This window comes from Anabrus simplex, chromosome 1 (assembly GCF_040414725.1).
Source record: "Anabrus simplex isolate iqAnaSimp1 chromosome 1, ASM4041472v1, whole genome shotgun sequence".
Lineage (NCBI taxonomy): Eukaryota > Metazoa > Arthropoda > Insecta > Orthoptera > Tettigoniidae > Anabrus > Anabrus simplex.
In genome coordinates this window covers 1,070,573,818-1,070,599,011 of record NC_090265.1, presented here as the reverse complement: position 1 = coordinate 1,070,599,011, position 25,194 = coordinate 1,070,573,818, and the positions used below count along the sequence as shown (strand labels likewise).

The 25,194-nt window shown below is 39.8% G+C and overlaps 1 protein-coding gene across 7 annotated transcripts in view; it reads right to left on the bottom strand.

The window, feature by feature from the left end:
- Positions 1 to 22,536, bottom strand: part of Tm1 (tropomyosin 1) — a 114,260-nt gene extending 91,724 nt beyond the window's left edge. For all 7 annotated transcript variants that reach the window (XR_010858580.2, XR_010858581.2, XM_067137149.2 and 4 more), the window contains exon 1: positions 22,379 to 22,536. The gene's annotated coding sequence lies outside the window, so the exon portion shown is untranslated. The remainder of the gene's footprint in view (positions 1 to 22,378) is intronic.
- Between the last annotated feature and the right edge of the window lie 2,658 nt (positions 22,537 to 25,194).

The following is a 25,194-nucleotide window of genomic DNA, read 5'->3' as shown; positions in this document are numbered from 1 at the left end:
TATCACCGGACTGAGCCAGGACTGAACCTGCCAACTTGGGCTCAGAAAACCAGCGCCTTAACCGTACGAGCCACTCAGCCCGGTTATTATTAGTATTATTGATTGATTGATTTTTAAAGGGGCCTAACATCTAGGTCGTCGGCCCCTAATGGTACGAAATGAGACGAAATGAAATGACAAATTAAAAACCCAAAATCCTCCACTGACCACAATTCAAAAATGTGAGGACAAAGAATGAATGGATGGACGGATATGAATTTGAAACGATCAGTGGAACCAACCCACAGTGTCTCACATGCATAGAAGCTGGCGTAAAACAATAGTATTACTGACCAAGGGACTGCTTCTACAGCACGATACTGAATCGATGATGCTTGTAGTCGAAAGGGGTCCAAAATCCAAGTCATCGGCCCCTCATAATGGTACTTATCGCTAAAAAAGTAGAACCATGGTATTTGTAATGTCGCGGTACTAATCAAGAGTAGCGTAGACTCGCGGTATTCCACACATTATGGTACTACTCACAGGTAATGAAATTCGCACATCTATTACAGACCTTGGGTGTTTCGCACATTGCGGCGCCATTGACAGGGAACGCAAGCCTATGGTGTTCATCACCACAGGGACTCGTACTATTCCGTAGTGTTCCTCATATAGTGAGTACTAATCATAGGCAAGCCAGAACCATGGGTTCCGTCATCCCCTGGTGTCCCTCATATAGTGCTACTAATCACAGGTACTGTAAAAGCGGTCGCGCTCTCGTTTGCTACTAATCACAAACCTATTTGGTACCCAACATAGTGGTATTACACGCAAGGCAAAGCGACCCATGGTGTTCCCCGCGTGGTGGTACTAATCACAAGAAGTTTCATGGTTCTAATATAATCATCCCTTGGTCGCCCCTTTTAGTCATCTCTTACGACAGGCGTGGGTGAATTCTTCTTCTGCGTCCCCCACCCACAGTGGGTTGTGTGTTTGGTCCGCGAGAGGTATTTTATTTCCCTCAAGTCCGCCGGCAAGCCGGTTAGGACCCCCCTATCCGCTACCTGGGACGCACCACGCGGGAGTCTCACCTCTCCCCGTGCTACGCCAGCTAGTAGGTTCGTGGTTTATTATTATTATTATTATTATTATTATTATTATTATTATTATTATTATTAAAATATAGTACTTTTTAAACAAAGGCTAGAATTTTTTCACTAAAAGAAGACCTACTGCAAAATTGAATGACGATAAATATGTAAACCTACTTAAAAACGAGAGTCCTCGAAGTGTATGGTGAAGGTACAGAGATTTTACGTCGCCCTGAGTCACAGTTCTTATGGCAACAGTGGGATCCAGCATTTGCCTGCTGTGAAAATGAGACATCACGAAAATCTATCTCCAGGACTGCTGGCACGAAGTTCGAACCCATCATCTCCCAAATGCAAATTGACAGCTACATGGCCCGAACTACTCAGCCAACTCGCTCGGTTTTATAAGAGATCTACAGTAAAATACTGTTCATTAATAGGAAGAATCATTTCCTAGACGATGGTTCAAATCACCCTCTAGATGTACCGTACACAAGTGGTTCTCTAAATTCGTCAGATCGCAGAATCACAACAGTCATGTCTGTCTGTCACGTACTCTTTGGTCTGTACTAAACACAATCAGACGTAACGACCAAGGCTGCGGATTAACCTTGAGCCACGGCCATCAGTAGGCCTACCCGCATGCCATTCCCAACTAACGCCTATGTGTCCCTTATAGAAGAATTACAAAACTGAAACCGTAAGGTATGGGGATGGATATCGTCTCACACAGGAAAAAAAAAAAAAAAAAAAAAAAAAAAACATGGATATTGTCCGAAACAAGTGGAGAGGCGAGTAAAGACATAGTAGGTCAATGTTTCTCAACCTTCATCAACCGCTGCTCAGCAACTCTAAATTAATATACAGTTTCCAATTCTGTCAACCGTTCTGAAGTTATGATCCTAATCCTCAGTAGCACATGTTCTATGAATCATTCCAGGAATGAGGAGGTAAAGGCTACGTTAGGAATGAAGCTGTGTTCATAAACCAGCATCTGTAGTGGGGTCTTGTGAAGCGAATGGAGGAAGATAGGTTTCCTGGGAGAATTAACGAGTTTGTCATGAAGGGTAAGAGAAGTAGAGGAAGACCAAAGCGAAGATGGTTAGACTCAGTTTCTAATTATTTAAAGATAAAAGGTGTGGAACTAAACGATGCCACAGGGCTAGTCACAACACATTGAGGAGGTGTTCAGTTAATTCACAGTGGACTGCGGATTGAATGCTGAAAACCTAACAGTCCCTAATGAATATGTATGTATGTATGTATGTATGTATGTATGTATGTATGTATGTATGAATCGCATACTGTGCATCTTTAAAATTATTAATGTTTCTTATGATTTTCTTCATCATAAGTAATATTTGATGATCTGATGCTCAACAGTCGCGGCTATTCAAATAGATTAACAACAGCTTCGATTATATGTGTCATAGCCACAATATCACGTATTAAGTCTTCCTACGTAGAACATCATTAATTCTTTTTCCTATGATTTTGTATGTGTTTTGCCTTTATATCGAGCCCTTAATTTTATAATAATCATTCAAAAGGAAACGTCAAAACATTTACCTTTCTTCGTGAATTTTAAAGTATATGGGAAAACATAAATGCTATTATTAGTGTAAGGAAAATAAAATATTTGCTAATATAACTGATGAAAGTTGCGGATATTATTGTTTTAAAGGTAAGTACAACTAGGCAACCATCCTCTAAACCAATTTCCTTGAAGTTATAATTCACGGAAATCACCCTGTCTTCCGGTAGGATTCATTAACTGTGTATCCCGATTAATTAAAATAGCATAGTGTCCCAAGGCTCTTAGTGGAAAGAAAAGGAAGTCGGATGGGATTAAGAAAATATGCATGGAACAAGTGAAAAAAATGAAATGACGTATGGCTTTTAGTACCGGGAGATCCCAGGAAGGGTTCGGCTCTTTTGACTTCACTCCCGTAGGCGACCTGCGCGTCGTGATGAGGATGAAATGATGATGAAGACAACACATACACCCAGCCCCCGTGTCAGGGAAATTAACCAATTATGGTTAAAATTCCCGACCCTGCCGGGAATCGAACCCGGGACTCCTGTGGCCAAAAGCCACCACGCTAACCATTTAGCCATGGAGCCGGACCATGGAACAAGTGAGCATAGTGTGGTGATAAAATTGAAAAACAGGTGGATCCTATTCCTACCGTCAGCCATCCGTGAAATGGTTTCTATAAGGTTCATTTCAGTTCCGGTAAATATTAGGCTGATACTTTTTCTCAAAACCACGGGCACTACACACTAAAATATGCACTGCAGGCTATCGGATAGAATCTACAGACGTGTCCACTCACAGCGTTACATATCACGGATTTGCAAGTTCTTAAAGTCAAACAACAAGATGAAACGGGAACACCAGGTTACAGAAAATAGGTATAGTGTAAGAGGAATCGGTTGAAAGTTCAAGAAGGACAACTGGGAGAGAGAATTTGTAACACCCTGTCTGACATTATTTCGAAATGTCACGGCCGTTACCCACCTCGGCTCTACAGAATGCTACATAAATGTAATATGTGTATAGAGATCAGTGAGTATGGCTTAATTAAACAGTGAACAGTACGGAACACACAGCTAAGTAAAATGAATGATTCCCAGTATCATGCACTGGGCACCAGCGTTTCATTCAGCATTCCTATTAGTCATTGGCGCCCAGACCGGTTTGACAAAGCACTCCACGCCTCTCAGCTTAGTTACATAATCAGTAATCACCTACTCCATGTGTTCCGAACAATCTGCACGATATATTCTCTCATCTTTCTCTACCATTCTCGTCATATGTGGAAATGAAAACCTAGAACCTGTTTTCCAGTCTTTGACCGGGTCAGGGATGTAATGAATGAACCATATATAGGCTATTATTACAATGGGGTCGCCACTCCCAAGGTGATATTAATGACTGATTAATGCTATGAAATGATAGTGGAGAGTGTTGCTGGAATGAAAGATGACAGGGAAAACCGGAGTACCCGGAGAAAAACCTGTCCCGCCTCCGCTTTGCCCAGCACAAATCTCACATGGAGTGACCGGGATTTGAACCACGCTATCCAGCAGTGAGAGGCCGACGCGCTGTCGTCTGAGCCACGGAGGCTCTTCTCGTCATATGTATTCATTTAAATAGCTCCCTCTGTGGATTCGTTGTAGAGTGCCAGCCTCCGCATCCCAAAATAGCGGGTTCAAAACCTGCCAGAGGTGGTTGGATTTTTGAAGGGCGAGGGAAAGTCGATTTGGCACTCCATGTCGTACGAAGTCGGCATGTAATATATCTGTAGTGACATATATCGTCTTTCTTCCTTTTCTTTCTTTCTTTCTTTCTTTCTTTCTTTCTTTCTTTCTTTCTTTCTTAATCCGTGTACCCTCCAGGGTTGGATTTTCCTTCGCATCTCTACCACCTCCAGTATCCTGGAACGTGAGACTTTCGGTCGGGGTATACAACTAGGAAGGAGGACCAGTACATCGCAAGGCGGCCTCACCTGCTATGCTGAACAGGTGAGAGGATAGGAAGCGGCCGTGGCCTTAAGTTAGGTACCATCCCGGCATTTGCCTGGAGGAGAAGTGGGAAACCACGGAAAACCACTTCCAGGATAGCTGAGGTGGGAATCGAAACCCCTCTACTCAGATGACCTCCCGAGGCTGAGTAGACTCCCTTCCAGCCCTCGTACTACTTTTCAAATTTCGTGGCAGAGCCGGGAATCCAACCCGGACCTCCGGGGGTGACAGCTAATCACAGTAACCACTACACCACAGAGGTGGACTATTTCTTGTTTACCCGACAAAATTAATTAGAACTCAGCCATAGATCGTCCAAAAGAGAATCGTTCCTCTGCCATCTGGTGCTGTAAAAAGGAATGTCTAAATGAACACGTAGGCAGCTATGGTGTCAAATTCAAATGCCGCCACACGGTAGCTGAGGCCATAAGATTATTATTATTATTATTATTATTATTATTATTATTATTATTATTATTATTATTATTATTATTATTAAATCTGGAGATGACGTCATCCCCCTTTCTAAATAAGAAGTGTGAGCTGCTGTACTTTCCAAAATATTTAATTATTCATACATGATAAGTTTTATGTCCACGGACCTAGATAATAATAATAATAATAATAATAATAATAATAATAATAATAATAATAATAATAATAATAATAATAATAATAATAATAATAATATGTGTTTAATGATCCTATCGGTCTTACGAGAGGCCAGATTGCCGAAACCGTTAAAACACAAGCGACACACATTAACTTTTGATGCATCATCAGACGATTCAGGTTCGAGTCCTGCGATCAGTCGGATGTTTAGCTCCTTCATTTTACAATGTTTGGCTCCATGGCTAAATGGTTAGCGTGCTGGCCTTTGGCCATAGGGTCCCCGGCTCGATTCCCGACAGGATCGGGAATTTTAACCGTCATAGGTTAATTTCACTGGCGCGGGGGCTGGGTATATGTGTCGTCTTCATCAACATTTCATCCTCATTCGGACGCGCAGGTTAACTACGGGCGTCAAATAATAAGACCTGCACCTGGCGAGACGAACATGTCCTCGGACACCCCCGGCACTAAAAGCCATACGCCATTTCATTTCAGTTTACAATACCAACCGTTTGAAAGAAGTCATTTGTAAGTTTAAATACATTCTTTGGCTATTATTATTTCCAAAAACTGCTGCATCCATTTCTTTCAGTAAAATCTCATCAAAACGGTTATCAATTGCTGATTTGTTATGTTTTGTAGTCCTTCTAACGTACGAGAATGGGAGGGTGAATTCTGAGTAAGCGAAACGATATTAACTGGATTTTAGGCCTACTATGTTATTAGTTTTTACGTTCCACTTTTACGGTTTTCGGAGACGCCGAAGTGCCGGAATATTGTCCCATGGAAGTTATTTTACGTGCTGGTAAATCTACCGACACGGGGCTGAGTATTTGACACCGTCAGATTTTGCCAAGTTGGGCTCAGAAAGCCAGCGCCTTAACCGTCTGAACCACTCAGTGCTTGGGCTTTACCTTGTGCTGAAGTAAAAAATAAAAAATAAAAAAAATACAAAAAAAAAAAAACAAACTAAGTTCCTACGCTACACGGAGAAGCAGGGTCTAATACGTCCAACGTCAACATCTTCCAAAATCATGCCTTTCCGTCCACCAAAATGGCGTCGTTCTTCCATCCATGTGATGTACACTGGTCGCCTGGTTATGGTGGTCTTTTTTTTTTTTTTTTTCACGCTAATTTCAGATATACCCCAAGCTCAAAAACGTATAGTGTTCTGGTTCATCTTCTATCATGCCATGATTTCTTGTACTCTGAGGAATAAAAGACTGTCAAGCATATAGTCTATTAACAGTATTTTGTCTTACCTTATTTCGTCCCAGTCGGACATTATTGTGCTAATCAACTGTAACTTCTGACATATATTTTATTGGCTGTGATTTTGGAGCTAGTAAGCTATATATTTTTTAATCAACATACTCATTACGAGATTTTGATTAAGTAATCACACTACATCCGAAAAACTACGGTATACGTCGAACGTAATGTTGATTGCAAGTTCGAATTATGCAGAAAGGGTTCTAACTGTCGAGAACCTTTATCAGTGGTGCAGAGATTGCCGTTCATGGTCAAAGACGTACGGTTGTGCGTTCAGTATTTCAGTCGCTGTGTTGATTCCTGTGATAAGGCCCTCCTCTGATGAAAGACGAGCCTCGTGCACCACACCCTTACAGTACTCCAAATAAACAAAAACGTCTTTGACCACGAGAGCCGATCTCTCCAAAACACCGATTTAGGCTCTGTAATCAAGTTGGAGGTCAACAATTCGAACCCCTCTTGAAATTTAATGCACGATGTGATGCTCTTGTTATGTTGGTGGAGGTTTCTTTACAAAATATGCAACGTAATCCTACCATCATATCCGAAATGTTGTCATACTGTTACGACCGTCAGCACTCACATTTTGTACACCTGGACATGGGTCCCTCTTGAAATATGATCAGCAGAGCTCGGTTTTTGATGACCTGATAAATGCCTAAAAATGACCAATCAAATGACCTAAAATTCCCCAAAATATGACAAACCAAGTAAAAAAATGACATAAAAATATGAAAGAAATCCCAAGATTAAATATGAGTACTGTCCCCTTTACCTTTAACTCGTTATACAGTGAATAAAGTGTCATCAAATAATAATAATAATAATAATAATAATAATAATAATAATAATAATAATAATAATAATAATAATAATAATAATAATAACCTAACGAGTTGGCCGGGCGGTTAGGGGCGCGCAGCTCTCAGCTTGCATTCGGGAGATAGTGAGTTCGAACCCCACTGTCGGCAGCCCTGAAGATGGTTTTCCGTAGTTTCCCATTTTTACAACAGGCAAATGCTGGGGCTGTACTTTAATTAAGGGTTCGGCCGCTTCCTTCCCACTCCTAGCCCTTCCCACTCCTAGCCCTTCCCACTCCTAGCCCTTTCTTCTCCCATCGTCGTCATAAGACCTATCTGTGTGGGTGCGACGTAAAAGCAACTTGTAATAATAATAAGAAGAATATGTACAGAAACACCTGAGTGAATGATATTTCAGTTTTTTTTTTTTTTTTTTTTTTTTAAGGAGTTCTTACAAGCAAAATAACTGAACATCTGTTAAGTAATAATAATAAGAATAAGAATAAGAATATAAATAATGTTATTTGTTTTACGCCCCGCTAACTACTTTTACGGTTTTCGGGGACACCAAGGTGCCAGAATTTAATCCCGCAGGAGTTCTTCAACGTGCCAGTAAATCTACCGACACGAGGCTGTCGTATCTGAACACCTTCATTTCCCACTGGACTGAACCAGGATCGAACCTGCCAAGTTGGGGTCAAAAGGCCAGTGCCTAACCCGTCTGAGTCACTTAGCCCGGCATCATTATCAGGATATTATACAATCCCTCCAATCCTCTGATATTCTGGACAATACGTGTTTGTCGCGACCCACATATATCTGAAAGGGAAATATTTTATTTGCTGCCACTTTCATTTCATTTTCTTTCAATGAACGGTTTTAAATTGATATGTCATTGGTATTCTAACACTTGAAGTGAATCACACACGAATAAATGAAACTCGTAGTGTAAAACAAATAAGGACGTACTCTATGTGTTAGTACTCGGGTACGTCAACAACATGACTGAAGAGTGAATTTATACCTATTAGAGTGAAGTCCATCGCAAGTCCATCCAGATAAGATGTAATATGTCTCGTCACTCTCTAGAAATGTAGATTTCCAAAAATAAGGATAATGTAGAAGATTACTTTATTTCGCAGATTTCGAAGTGAGTAATGGACCTTTTGATGTTCGAGTATTCTCATTTATTGAAATCTACGACGATATTCAGATATGTTGATTATCCTATTCCTGTGTAAATGCACAAATATGACAAACAATAACGCAGAACAAAGAAAAATGACTTGATTACAAATTGATGAAAATAATAAGGCAAAAATGAAAAAAAAATCCTAACAGTAAAAAAATGACGAAAACATACTTACTGAGTACGGATTTCTGTAATCAGGGGGCGATGACCACGATTTATATATAAGTTAGCAATGTGTACGATGCTTCAATTAAAAGATGACATTTAATCAAAATGCGTACCCTGATGTTCAGTTTGCTGTCCCTCACAACGTACGAAGCGTTGTCGGTAGTGTTTTGAATCACTTTTATAGATACAATTTTTGAATTGAGTTTGCTTTGTCCGAAATTGGAAATCGTTTTGGGGAGAACTGAGACCAGCACCTGCGATAATGCAAAAGACATGTGTGATTTGCGAAAGTCGCATTAAATACATGTTCCTTTAAACAATGCAACTGGCCACGAGTGGGTCGCTGTTTCCTGCCACACCCTGCCTCTTATCGTCTCGGTTAATTGTATTTTAGTGTGTTATTACGTGCTCCCAGCTCAGTATTATGATAATGTAAACAGTGTATGTGGGTAGGCCATAAGCGGATCTAATACCATAAGACTACCTCAACGATTGACTCTTAAGACAATGCATGGAACCTTCCTAGACACTGAAATGTTGGGTTGGCGACATGGGGTGGTATTCTAAACATCTCACAGGCACAGTACTAAGTTTGATCTGTAGTGTTACCGTTATTTCTAATAAAGTAGGCTATACCTCTCAGTGGAGGTATGGTACATGTACTCTGTGTAAAGCAAGTTTAATGGGGCTTTTGTAACTTAAAAAAAGTGAAGGCATACATATATAGAATTCAAAATTCATGTGCTCTTTAAACAGTTCACTCTGCGTTTGATATTACGTACCGTACGCATTTCAGACTGTTTGAAGACCACTGCACGATTTAGTTTTTCTATCTGTTTGTAAGCTTATAAGGGGAAAATTACTGGAGGTATTTCAGTCAAAATGTATATTAATTCTATCAACTGAAGGAAAATTACACAATACTGCTGTTTTATTACAACTACTACGTACAGTACTGTAACAGTAATTTTCAATAATAATAATAATAATAATAATAATAATAATAATATTTTCAACGTTCCTTCAATTGCCATAATTTTAAGAGACGCCTGGGTGTCACAATTTTGTCCCACAGAAGTTTTTTTTTTTTTACCATGCGGGAAGCGAACGGCACGGAGTTACCTCATTTCAATATCCTGAACTTCCTCCAATCTCAGTCGCGATCGAACCTATTATCTTGGAAACAAAAGGCCATAATAAGTGACTGGTTCACTGAGATTCTCGGTCTGATTCATACCTTTCTGTAGGCCACTAAAATAGTAACATTAACCAGGTGACGCAGGTATAGAATAGAGGAAAACGAAACCTTTTATAGATCTTTTCACTTTCGTTGATTGATGTTGGTGGAACGATGATGACTTCCAACATTCTCTGGAACAGGTCAAGTTACGAGATATAACTGTTATCCTTGGTAGACAAACAGACCATGGCGCGTGGAGGTCAGAGAGACAAACAATGGCATACAGCTGACAATACAATAATAACACCTGCAGCTGTAGGCGCGTGGTTCGCTAGCATTCATCGTTACATGTCAAAGGCGCCAATAGACAGCTGTCGGCGATAAGGCAGTTACTGTTTGAGTTATCAGAAAGTTCGCGAGTACTGGCGTGTACTTTTCATTACAACAGCGATAGCGAACACTCAGCTGAAGGCACATCATTATTATTTCGACAGTAATAAACACAGACACACGTGGTCACATATCTTTCTGACAGGGATACGGACTTCACCATTCCCCGCCACTGACGCGAGCTCGATACACAGGAGCAGAGGGGCTGACGCAAGACGACCATGTTTCGACACTACTCGTTGTTTATGCAGAGGTCAACAGCACAAGAAAAGAAAGAGCTCCGAGTAGACCACTACGATGCATGAGCCACATGGTAGCAATATTCATCAGGGAGGCTTGTTCTATAAAGAAGAAATCAACAAAAGGAATAGGATGATATTTAAAGCAGATTGTTTTCTACTCCGTTGGACCCAAAATTTTGACCTGGTAAAAATTTTTACAGGCTGTAATATGAGGCAAGAAATCTACTAAAAAATTCTCGTTTAGAAGTACAGTAATGCTCTGTCGATAGCAACATTACGCGGGACTACGCACCCCAGATTAAAAGTTTTGAGATAAATTTCGGTTGGATAAAGTCCTCTAATATATTCATATATATACTGTAAACAACTGAATAATGTCACTCCCCAGAATGGAACCATTACAGACCAATAGGCGATAGATTCCTTTGACTCGGGGACTGGCTGGTTTTGTCTTAACACCATAGAACACAACATACCACGACAGAAATAAGCAATAATGATTACATCCCTCCAAGACATCCGGGCGTAAAACAAGGTCAAGTCCACATGTGCGACATAATTCGCACCCGTGATCCCACCTAGATGTGGGAACAGCGACAGAAGATCTTATAACAGAATCTTGATGTAATAGTTTGGATGGTAAAGTAGTAAATAGTTAACAGGTCTAGAGAGGGTTTACTCGAAATAACAGGGATTTGTAGCGGACAACATGAGGCTTCTTGTACCGTTCACCGTTACCAGTTGCGCTTTAACAACGAATCATTCGTAATTCGTCACACTGCTCGGCAGCGTTCATGCGCGAATCGCCTCTCAATTCTACCACTCATTTCCTCCTAGTCACTCCGGGGAGAAATAGGATTATCGTACACAGGAACAAGAAAGGGATTCATTCTTAATACAGAGTGTATCAGTGTGATTATACTACGTATTAGGAAACCTCATCCGATGACTACACTACGCGCTTTGTCTGCAATGTTTCTGGAACAACTCTTTCAATAATTAGCTTCGTTTAGATTCACTGAACGAGGATTGCGAAAGTGTTCGGAAATAGGTCACATAAGAACGCATTTTAGGAAGCTTAATGGGGCCGCCTATGTTGAGCAATCAACAGCAATACGAACAGTGAGCTTGGTAAATGTGCCCGAAGAACAGAAGACTTCCACCGGGACAAACCCCCTTTTTACGTAGCTCTCCCTGCATATCCTTTTCATGACAAAGAGTACAGGAAAATAGTCGGCGGAGCTTCATATCATAGAATCCATCGATACGTCACGGCTTGAACACACTTGCATCAAACGTTGAAAATTATGTCGGAGAGTTCGGTTGCGTTATTATTATTATTATTATTATTATTATTATTATTATTATTATTATTATTATTATTATTATTATTATAAATGAGTTATTAACTGATAAATGACTGCAGTATATATTCGAAACGTTGTATGGTACATACACATCAACTTAAGTTCCGAATTCCTGCTTAAAAATAAGATATCCTGAATTAAATGTTTCTACTCCAGTACTGCTGGGTTGATTTAAATTATTATCTATTTATTTATTTAAGATAATATTCGCAAAGGACAGCTGCTCTAGAACAAGGGTTATCGGACAGTTACATCCTCATATGTTTGCTACGTTATGAGATACCGTAGTCAATGCCTTTAGCAACCCAAACAATGGAATTATTCAAAGAAGTCATTTAAGTCAAATGAGTAAACATTTTTATATACTCCTAAACTTTAAAAATTAAAGCAAAATGAATGCATTTCGGAGCAACATAACCAGACTTCTTTGGAATGAATGGAAAGACTACATTTTCAGCATCAGGTAATACATCTCCTGGTAAAAAGATATTACTTTGTTTAAAAAAATGTCCTTGTCCAACGCTTACACGTCCACAAACATTCAAAGGTTTTAACTTATTTATTCTATACATCCTTGGAAACCAGCATTACTGCCATCTGTAACACGAGTCTCCTGTTCATGCAATGACAAACGTATGTATTTCATAAAAAAGATAATATTCGCAAAGGACAGCTGCTCTAGAACAAGGGTTATCGGACAGTTACATCCTCATATGTTTGCTACGTTATGAGATAGTCAATGCCTTTAGCAACGGAAAAAATATTGTATATCACACGAGAGTAAAAAAAGCGGATTTTATGCACTTGTGGATATTAACTTGCCACTCATGAATGAAATCTGCTCTTTTATGACATAACTAAATGTTAATGCATTTTTCTAAATATTTTTTAAGACAATTTCCTTTTGTTGTATTGTAGACTTTCTGTTTCGTTATTAGGTAAGTATCAATACTTATGTTTGTTGAGGCGTGTGTTTGTGCGTACGTACGATTATACTCACCGCGAATGATACTAACAGTATCATATACCAGAGAGAGAGAGAGATAGAGCACTACAGGTAACAGAAATATCTATATATAAGAGTTTTGTCTGTACATTGCTCAGAATTTTAAAGATGGTATTTCTGTATCGATCGTGTCCATAGTAGCAAGGAAATGCACTTTTTAATTTTCCGTACTGTCTGTCTGTATGTATGTACACGCATCACAAGAAAACGGCTGAAGAGAATTTAATGAAAATCAGAATGTAAAGTCGGGAAATAAGTCGCTATAAACTAGGCCATAAATAATCTTATTCACGCTGAGAGAAATGGTAGTTTAGAGGAAGGCCTAAAATTTAATTCTCAAATATTTATGTTATTATTCATCCTATCTCAATGAAAATCAGTATTCAAAGTCGGGAAATAAGTCGCTACAATCTAGGTCATAAATAATCTTATTCACGCCGACAGAAATGGTAATTTAGGGGAAGGCCTAAATTTAAATTCTCAAATGTTTATGTTATTAGTGGTCTTATCTCAATTAAAATCGGTATGCAATGTCGGGAAATAAGTCGTTACAATCTAGGCCATAAATAATTTAATTCACAGCGAGTAGATTGGTAGTTTAGTAGAAGGCATCAAATTTAATTATCAAGTATTTATGTTATTAGTGGTCCTATCGACAAATACTACATTACTAAAGTTATATAGCATTAAATTTCCGATCGTTTATGTCTTGTACATTTTTATCGTACCGGCTATGATGACAGAGATATTCATGAATTTGGATTTTGGTTGCTAAGTCCATATCAGCGCCAAGTCACGAGAAAATGGGTAGACAGAATTTAATGAAAACTGTTATGTAAAGTCGGGGAATGAGAAACTACAGTTTATACTATAAATAATTGCGTAAGACGCCCTATTACCACAGAGTCGAAAGAAAACTAAATGTGAAGGCTTACAATACAGAAAGCTCATAACATTGAACAACAATAACATTACATTGACCATTGTTTGTTGAGATGTGCTTCGTGTCTTCTGTTGCCAGTCATGTCCGATAGATGGGATTACTGCTGTATACCGAGTTTTTTAAATTTTGCTTTACGTCGCACCGACACGGATATTATGGCGGCGATGGGATGGAAAGGGCTAGGAGTGGAAAGGAAGCGGCCCTGGCGTTAATTACGGTATAGCCCCAGCATTTGCCTGGTGTGAAAATGGGAGACCATGGAAAAACCATCTTCTGGGCTGTCGACAGTGGTTTTCGAACACACTACCTCCCGAATACAAACTCACAGCTGCGCGCCCCTAACCGCACGGCCAACTCGACCAGTCGACCGAGTATTACTGCCTGTCTGAATATTGGTGGGAAGTAGCTAGGGAGTTAGATAACTTTCTTCTTAAGGATGCCATTCCTATGGTTCATGGATTTTCTGATACTACTAGTACGTAACAAACTGGTTCATCATAGCATTCGAGCTATTCAATCCCTACACTGAGGCACTGATTGAAATTAACAGTGTGTATATTTAACGGAACAATGGCAGAGGAGTGTTCACGACTGTCTGCGGCCTGGTCATACTAGCACTGAAACTTTGGACGGTTAGATCGGCATCGTAGTACTGTTCGTTAATGAGAAAATGTGCGGTTTTTCATTTGGCGTGTATTTTATATGATAACATTGCTTTTAATCCCTACATTCCTACTGACGTTTTTGTAATGGCCTAAGTTAACTAACTGTAGTTAGGAAAACCACAAAGACAGTCTTTCTTCGAATCCCGTAGCGAAGCACGGGTACATCAGTTAGTATATGTATAAAATAAGAGTTTTGTCTGTACATTGCTCAGAATTTGAAAAGAATTGTATTTTTGTATCGGTCAAGTCCATAGTAACAAGGAAATGCACTTTTTACTTTTCTGTAATTTCTGTCTGTCTGTCTGTCTGTCTGTCTGTCTGTCTGTCTGTCTGTCTGTCTGTCTGTCTGTCTGTCTGTATGCATGTATGTATGTAAGTATGTACACGCATCACGATAAAACGGCTGAAGATAATTTAATGAAAATCGGTATATGATGTCGGGGGATGAGCCACTACAATCTAGGCTATAAATAATTTTACTCACGCTGAGTAAAATGGTAGTTTAGGGGAAGGCCTAAAATATAATTCTCAAATATTTATATTATTGGTGGTCCTGTCGATAAATACTACATAACTAAAGTTATATAGAATTCAATTTCCGATCATTTATGTCATACATTGTTACCGTATCAGCTTTGATAACACAGATATTCATGAATTTGTATTTCTGTCCCAAGTCCATATCAACGCCGAGCCACGAGAAAATGGGTTAACAGAATTTAATGAAAGTCGGTGTACAGAGTGGGGGAATAAGAAACTAAAGTCTAAGTTATAAACAATTTTGTTTGCCCTATATGAAATTGTAGTTTAGGGTAAGGCGCATAAAATTTAATTTTTAAATACCTACGTTCTTGGTCCTATCGGAAAGTACTACATATCAAAAGTTGCAGAGAATACAATTTCCGACCATTTATGTTTTATTCAATTTTTAATACAGTCTTGCTCACAACGTGTATTCTACCTAACCTACATTTCTGTATACAATGTAGAATTCCGTTGCGAAGCACGGGTACGTCAGCTAGTTTTATATATATATTCCTTTACCTGTTCTCAAAAAGTAAGTTTCGAGCACGTTGAATGCCAGAAAACACGCAACCTTTCAGTTTTACGTGCATTAAAGTATCGCGAACATGAACCATTCGGTATACAGTATACAGTTCTACAAGGAATCTATAGCACATATGTGAAGTTCCCTATATCGGAAATTCCTATTTCTTCTATGACAAGTTGGAGGTGGTGTCGCTGAGGTATCACGTATCATTCACAGGGGACGGATAATTAACCACTTGTAACGATATTATGTGACAGGTTAGTGGAAACTAATAAGTACTCTGCACAAGGACTTGGTGTACGAAATATCTCATAACTTACAAATTGAATAGGAATCTGAAGGAAATGCCATTATATTGTTGATAACATTGAGGAATCGAGAGTTTTACGCCAATAAAATAAGTCATCAGCTTATCCGAATTCTGTAGCACATCAAAAGCCTCTTAACTACTACCTGCCTCTATATCTTAAGTTGCAATTTGTTGATCTCATTAGCGGAATAGCACCACATCATGATGAGGAGCAACAGCAGGCTTCTTTTTTATATTCTGCCCTGTGGCGCCCGTCTTAACTAGATCTGATTTATTATGTTACCGCATGCAATAACAGTCAATGCGATCCACAAAACGGATTTCAGTCAACACTGCGTTAGTAACGTACGTTAACTAAGTTTACCTCCTTCATTATACTTTTCTCTTATATTGCTTCATCCGCATTTCTGGGAAAGCTTTGGTAACTCTTTATCAATTTACTCAGTTTCAGTCCTATTTGACCCCAAGCAAAAGTGTAATAATAATGCTATTTCTTTTACGTCCCACTGACTACTTTTACAGCTGTTGGAGACGCCGATGTGCCGGAATTTTGCTCCGCAGGAGTTACGTGCCGGTAAATCAACCGATACGAGGCTGACGTATTTGAGCACCTTCATATACCACCGAATTGAGCCGAAATCGAACCCGCCAACTTAAGTTCAGAAGGCCAGCACTCTACCGTCTGAACAATTCAACCCGCTAGGCAAAAGTGTTCCCACTAAATACACTAAAATGGTCGAAAAACAATTTTTTTTAAATTATGCAATTCACCAGTCACGAACTTGTATCTTCAGTGAGGGAAGGAGTTACTGAATTTTGCAACTTCTACAGTTTTAATCCTATGTTAAAGAAGTATGTCACGTTTAGATAATCGCCAACATGCTCTTTACGAATTTCAATCTATATTGTACATTATTTACCTAATTAAGTTGTCCTTCAAATAGGCCGTTACGTCATCATTTTGATTTGATTAAGCTAAAAGCTCTCACCTATGAAAACAACACCTACTATGCATCAGGATTGTTTTAAATATCCATATTCAGTCCTTTAACAAGAGGGCAGTGCTAGAATATTCTACAAATAAGAATTCAACGCATTTTAAAACTTTGTACCTTTGAGAGTAAGTATTTTATAATTTATCATAAGGAACATTTTCTACTTAGAGAAATATGACAATTTGCAAAGTGAAGAAAATTTACTGAGCTTTCGGATATTGTAAGCACCGTCCTTTTAAATAACCATTAATGAATTAATGACTACAATAAATCATTCAATTAGGACAAACTGTTTGAAAATTGTTTATCAGCAACATAAAGTGAAAAGCTATTTATTTGGTCAAAATACATATTTCAGCCATAATTCCGTTAAACAGAAACTCGCACACGAAATTGTGTCTTCAGTGAAGGAAGGAGTTACTGAATTTTGCAACTTTTACAGTTTTAATCCTATGCTTAAGAATTATGTCACGTTTAGATAATCTTTCCATCACACTTTCTGTCGTTGGTCGTGAGATTATGGTAGAAGTACTGACACAAAAACTGAAAATTTAGACTAGAATTTTATGAATATTAGGCCTACTACTATCCATAAATGGCCCTCGCTCTATCTTTATTTACCAAATGTGGAACAGACAGCATTGGTACAAGGTACCAAGAGCCCAAAAATGATATTAAACTGAGTATTTTGTTACAGAAAAGAGTTTGGTGAAATAATGGCAACAAATATTCACATCAGATTATATAGCTTTTTCACTTTTCATGAAAATAATGTAATATTGCTCCAACAGAAACAGGAATTATTATTAACTCTTGGTATTACCAAGGATTGTTCTTTAATCTTTCAGGTAGTGAAGCTAAGCAACATTAATAATTGTGTGTGATTCTAAATATTTGTACCAACAGTGGTTTGCCAAACTCGGCTGGCACGTGGGGTCGAAACCTATAGTCAATCCCTTTAAAAATGGTTTTCCATTTCAAACAAGTGCCGGTTGTTTTCTATCTGAAAATTCACTACCACTTAATTTTTTGTATAATCCATCCCCGTTCCTTGTCCTCAAGACGACTTCATTCGCGACCGCTTGTGCAATAGACCGATCCTCGTGCGCTTCTGCATTGACTGCTGAGTGGGGAACGTCAGTCAACTAGAGAGCAATATAGGGGGGATAAACCAATAAAAAATCCATATTAGGTCACTGACCAGGTGTACGGTACCTAAAAAGAAATCTAAAACAATGATATTTTATGTTATATCGTTATATGCTATCGTAAATTGTAGCACGGTGTTCTTATCGTTATGACAAGCAACAACAATCTTCTTCTTATTCTACCGCTCGTCCCACACCCTAGTGGGGTCGCGGGTATGACCTGTGTTGCACATGTGGATTTGGCCACGTTTTACGGCTGGATGCCCTTCCTGTGGCCAACCATGCATGGAGGGATGCATTCACTATTACGTGTTTCAGTGGTGGTTAGTAGTGTGGTGTGCTGTGTTGTGTGAATATGGAGAGGAGTGTGTTGGGACCGAGCGAGTTGGCCGTGCGGTTACGGTCGCGGAGTGTGAGCTTGCATTCGAGAAATGGTGGGTTCGAATCCCACCGTCGGCAGTCCTGAAAATGGTTTCCCGCGGTTTCCCACTGTCATACCAGGCAAATGCTGGGGCCGTACCTTAATGAATCCCACGACTGTTACCTTAACAATCCTAGCTCTTTCCCATTCTTCCGTAGTCGAAAACCTTTGATGTGTTAGTGCAACATTCAACCAGTAATACAACATAAAACACACACAAAAAAACAGTTCTTTAGTCAGTGAAATGAACCAAATGCGATTAAAATTCCCGACACGGCCGGGAATCGAACCCAGAAGCCTCTCGACCGAAAGCCCAAACTCCGACCATTCAGCCAAGGATCATTAACAACAGTAGTTCCAGCTTTAAAATACTACTACTACTACTACTACTACTACTACTACTAATAATAATAATAATAATAATAGTAATAATAATAATAATAATGGGCTTACACACCACTAACTAATTCTACGGAGACGCCGAGGTGCTGGTATTTTGTCCCGCGGGAATTCTTTTACGTGCCGGTAAATCCACCGACACGAGCCTAACATATTTGAGCACTTTCAAATATCACCGGAATGAACAAGGATCGAACCTTGACCGTCAATCAATCAATCAATCAATCAATCAATCAATCAATCTAAAACTTATCCGTGGTGCAGAATGTTCCTAAAATTGTAGACAGTGTTTCTTAGGAACTCGAGGTGGAAAGTCGTGCGAGATTGCTTTACTTTGCCTTTTATGTAAAAGAAATTGGTATTTTATTTCGCACTGCAGTATCTTTAATAACGCATTGGCATGAAGAGTCAGCATAGGCTCTACGACAGTCCTTTTCAGTGGCTAAAATGGTCGTGAGTAAAACCAGTGCTTTTCTCTGGAAGGCATAGCCTTGCAGCGTGTTAAAATAACCCAAGCTTCTCTGGTTGTTAAAACCAGACGCAGCGTATTTATAGACGAATGTGCTGTGAGAGAAGCTGGCAAGAATAAAAATAAAACCGAAGAACGAGAGAAGTGAGCACCGTGGTTCTATCTCAATATTATTGTGAGCAATACAATAGTAAGTGAGGTGGAGGTGGTTGAGTTATCCAGCTGTAACGAACAGGATGACATCATTCGTTCACTGGAATGCCGGCTAAGGTATTTCAAACTTGTTCCCTTGTACCACCAGCTTACTCACTGATACTCTTTGTGGTCACGTTAAAGACGTGACGTTTGCCTCAAGAGAAGCAACGGCTCGCGTCATGTAAACAAGCCGAACAGGGTGGGGTTCGAAATACCGACAGTTGGTGAACTGCCAAAGGATAGATCGCAGTACTGCAGCTCAGAAAGATCCCGAACAGATGTAATTTGTCTTAGCAACACTGCCCTTTTTAGTTGGGGTTGCTGGAGCTTCCCAGGCTCATTTATGGTTTTGGCCGGGGGTTTAAGGCCGAATGCTCTTCCTAACGCCACGTGATTTTTGAAATGAAAGTATCAACCCAGGACTGACCGGGACTCGAACCTCAGCTTTCCGGGTGGAAAGCCAGTAGCAAACCCACTGAGCTAATCAAACCCCCTCCCCCCTCCCAATTTCCCCGTCTTAGCAACGCTGAATTTCGGTATTACATGTGGCTGGATAATTTTTACTTCAGATGGGCTTGCTAACCGAATGCCATCATTACTAGTCACCAAGGAGACAGCAATTCGAATCCTGGTCAATACAGTACACGTGATATTTTTGAAATGAAAAATCATACCTCGGATTCCATGTAAAATTGGAGGACCTCTGATTAATCATATAAACAGTTACTTTGATTTTATTACTTTAATCTGAGTGTTGCTTAGTAAATGTGCTCCATGGAGACAGAAACACTTCTATAGTTGTTGTGTAAGGAGTGAAATCAAAAGTGCAGTGCCCCGGCTTATCATGCAAATGTTCTACAGCCTCAAAGACTACAATTTGAATATAAAGATGGACTATTCCGAAGTGCACTAATCAGTGCCCTAACAGCTACTCCAGGTCCTTTAAAAGTATATTACTATTTTGTATTATTTCTTGTTCTTTTTAATAGCTCTTCAGCTTACCCAAGGACAAGAATATCGTTTTTAGGCCCTATCTTATCTCAACTACTCGCAATTTAAAACTGTCTTCAAATTGTTATAGATTTTAAGAAACGCCGGAGTGCCGAAAGTCTGCCCTGAAAAAGGATTCACTGACACGAGTTTCACGTTATATACTGTAAAATACCAACCGACTGCGCCGGGTTTCGAAACCGCAGCCACGCACATGGAAGGCAAGCACTTCAACCAACTACGTTGCGTTTCCGGTCAAAGAACCAGTATAAATGGTAACTAAGAAATAATAAACATTATCATGGAATCAAATAGAAATAGAGCGTAATTCTATTTCCTTAAGACCGAGCTCGATAGCTGCAGTCGCTTAAGTGCGGCCAGTATCCAGTATTCGGGAGATAATAGGTTCGAACCCCACTGTCGGCAGCCCTGAAGATGGTTTTCCATGGTTTCCCATTTTCACACCAGGTAAATGCTGGGGCTGTACCTTAATTAAGGCCACGGCCGCTTCCTTCCCACTCCTAGCCCTTCCATATCCCATCGTCGCCATAAGACCTATCTGTGTCGGTGTGACGTAAAGCAATTAGCAAAAAACATATTTCCTTAAGCCGAAATATTTCAAGTTTCCCGAAGTAGAGAGATCTAGAAAATTGTGAGAGACAAAGCTGATGTCTATTTGCTTTGAGGCCTAATTGTAGCGGAACAGACCAAGGACATTTAGTTGAACAGAACCATATCATTATAGGGTATGAAGTTCGTTATCAAGTGCCAGATACCGATGTCGGCATCTGTGCAGTTATCTTCCCTTGCAGGTTGAGGGACGTTGGTCAGATATGGAAGTTCTCCGCCATATTTTCTGGCCGTTAACAAACGAAGAGAGAGAAAAAAAGAATATGAGACCACTTCGTGTCGAAAAAAGAATGAGAACAGCCATTGTACTTGTATGTATATTCATGGAAGGTAAACCCAACAAAACTTAAATGGTGACAACCGAGCGAGGATTTACTTAAGCATCAAGAATGGTTTGAAACGAAAGAAAAGCAGTGGCAGCAATGGAAAATATGAGTCAATTAAGTAGTTAAAGCAGAGGCATGAACTAAAAAGTTCAGCTGTCAAGGCATTTGAAATCGACTGCTAAATTTACATCTTCCGTCGATGAAATTTCCGGTTCTTGCTTCTAAATATTGTCTGCTCTCTACCTGATATGATAATCACTCTTGCCACTTGATTGAAAAAATCCTCAGTGAAACATAGGGAAATGTTTCACTTTCTTCATAGTCTGGTGGGTGTGTTTGACGGTTAACATCACCTCTTTCTTCTCACTGAGGCAGTCGCGGTTCAATTCCTTGCCAGCGCACGTGGGAGTTTTGTTATGAAAATTCATGACGTCCTTGTGGTTCAGTTTCCACGTAAAGCTATAGGTCTTGTATTTAAAGACCACACGATTAACTGTCACGTAGGTTGCTTGTTTCTTTATAAAACTGGTATTGCAGAGATGATCACACAAATATCCTGATTTACGGTATCTTTTCACCATTGTGTTAACAATATTGACACTCACTTTGACAGCAAGATGAGACTAGAGGCAAAGTGGAAGGTTAGAAAATGATTACACATGATTACAATATCAAACTAACGTACTTACATTTAGAAAACAAGAGTTGTAAACAATGGCCACTATGAATTTTTGTTTTCTACTTTTTTTTTTTTCTAAAAATACAACTTAGGTTTTAAAACTATTTTTGAAAAGGTTGTGCCGGTATTTCAAACCTGTACAATCTCAACAATCCCGGCGACGACAGAATAACTGACGGGTAAAAGCATTAAAATACTACGTTCTTGGTCCAGCGACACTTCTACTAAAGCCACTTAAGCATGCTGGATTAACAGTAATTTTAATTATGAACTAATTTTGATTACAGTTGTAAATACTGTTTTCTGGAGAAGCCGTGAATGACTTACCTGGGATTGAGTGTGAAGTAGCAGCAGCGGGGGCAGGCAGTTGTGTTGTTTACGCGAGCCTGTGCACGACTGGCGAGATAGGGCGCTGGGGCAGCCAGAAGATCACCTTTCCTTTCGCCTTACCAGGAGTCTGGCAGGCAAGCGAGGCCGCCCCCCACTCCATCGCTCCACCACGACGGGCCCAATTCACGAGGAACTAATGTTCGCGGGTATCATTTCATCCCTCCCCCCCACCAGAAGTCGATCGCCATCATTTTATAGGTCACTTTTACTTGGTGCTTGCTTTGATCTTAAGTGATGTAAGCACTGTTATGAAGGTTACCATCTGGGCCATCATTGACTGACATTTCCATTGTTGAAACATTATTGTTGAGTTAGGAATCGTTTGAAGGAGTGAAGATCTCAGCTCGAACAGAATATGAGTCATTGCCCCAGTACATCGTATCATAAGTGTTGTATAATTTGCCTGCACTCGTCCTGGTTTGAAACTTTGCGCGCGAAACTTCGCCGGGGTGGAGTCCAGACAGTGATTTCATGTTTATATCGGGAGTTACGGCACAGGCTTGGTTTATTTATTTCAATTTCGTATGGTACAAGAGATGGTGATGTAATACCGGTAACTATGAGACTAAAGGCGACTGTTAAACAGACCTACCCAATGGCGCGAATGGTCCAACGTTTTTATTTCACATAAAATATTAACAGCTCATCTTCATCAGAATATACTGGGTTCCAAGAGATTTTTTTCGTAGTGGTCTTCTGTTCAGAGGCCCCCAGGTTCGATTCCCGGCCGGGCCAGTGATTTTAGCCGCGATTCGTTACTTCCTCTATCTCCGGGGTTGGGTACTTGTGAACAACACAGACAGGTCTTACGAAGCCGGTGATATAGAAAAAGGCTAGGACTGGAATAAAAGCGATCGTAGCCTTAATGTACAGCACTTTCCTGGTGTTAAAATAGAAAACCACGGAAAACCGTTTTCAAGTCTGCCAACAGTGGATATGAATGTCTTCATACACATCTTCATTTACATACAACACATCACACTACCAGTCATCACAGAAATAGTCAATAACGAATACAAGAGGAGGGTTTCACATCTTCGGAGTGTGGGTTGGTAACACGAGGGCCATAACTGAGTCTGTCATTCCATCTACTTACTTGTGCTAGGCTTCTCACTTTCATCTTTTCTATCCAGCCACTCGTGGTAAAATCTTGTTCTCTTTCAAACCCAATAGTATTACGTTTGAGATGCCTAGGAAGTCTCATGGAATGTCCCTTCTGGCTCTTCCCTTTCTTTTGTCAATGCCTTGTAATGGTCGGGACTCTTCCAGCGTTCTTCCCCTGGTAACTGTTAAGAGCGGATGGTTGCCCAGTTGTACTTCCTCTTAAAACAATAACCACCGCCGCCGCAATCACCACCACCAAACAGTTTAAAGTGGGGAACTTGGTAGCACCGAGATGTTTCAGGTTCGAATACCAGTCAGTATACACGGAATTTTTAACGAAAAGTCACGTCCACTTGGCTATGCTTTACTAAATACAAGCTTGCTTGTTAGGTGAAAACGTGATCATCTTCAGGAGTGAAACCACTCTTCAGTTTCAAAAATATGTAGGTTTCTGACAAGGCAAATAAGAACGTCATAGTACCTCAAGTAGATTCACAGTAAACTAGACTTCGTCCGACAAAAGTCTCCATAGATTGTAGTTAGTCACTTCATCGGATTTTCAGTTTCTCTTCATTTGAGAGCACATTTTTTCATATAATATGTAATGTGGCAAAACCGCAGCGTAAATTGTAATTCTATTGCGATGTTCGATGCTTGGGATGTTTATCGTGGACACCGGTTAAAAAAATATTCCTTGCGTTTTTTGTTCCTTACTCACTTTTCCTGTCCATTTCATTTCTGCTTATGCACGTTTATTATGTGCACAAGAAAAAAGTCTGGACGTTATTATCTCAATGGTAAACGACTTTATAGGTTTTGCATAGAAAATGAAATAAAATGGCGTATGGCTTTTAGTGCCGGGAGTGTCCGAGGACAAGTTCGGCTCGCCAGATACAGGTCTTTTGATTTGATTCCCGTAGGCCACCTGCGCGGCGTGGTGAGGATGAAATGATGAAGACGACACATGCACCCAGCCCCCGTGCCAGAGAAATTAACGAATTATGATTAAAATTCCTGACCCTGCCAGGAATCGAACCCGGGACCACAGTGACCAAAGGCCAGCACGCTAACCATTTAGCCATGGAGCCGGACGCATAGAAAATCATAAATTACGACAGAAAATTTATGTCGCCTTTCTTTTCAGTACGGGACCGATGACCTTAGATGTTAGGCCCCTTTAAACAACAAGCATCATCTTGTCAGTACTCCGCGAATTTTTCGCCCATCACTAAGAGATGGGTGCAATATTATCATGGTCGTGATTTATTTTATCGGCGTTTTAAAGAAATGTTTATAGGCCTAGTGGTCTATTTTAAAGTAGTACAGCAACCTCACACAAAATAATGATACACAATTCATTTTCCGATTGTTGCATTCAATCAATCAATCAATCAATCAATCAATCAATCAATCAATCAATCAATCAATCAATCAATCAATCAATCAATCAATCAATCAATCAATCAATCAATCAATCAATCAACCGATCAATCAATCAATCAATCAATCAATCAATACTGATCTGCATTTAGGGCAGTCGCCCAGGTGGCAGATTCCCTATCTGTTGCTTTTCTAGCCTTTTCCTAAATGATTTCAAAGAAATTGGAAATTTATTGAACATCTCCCTTGGTAAGTTATTCCAATCCCTA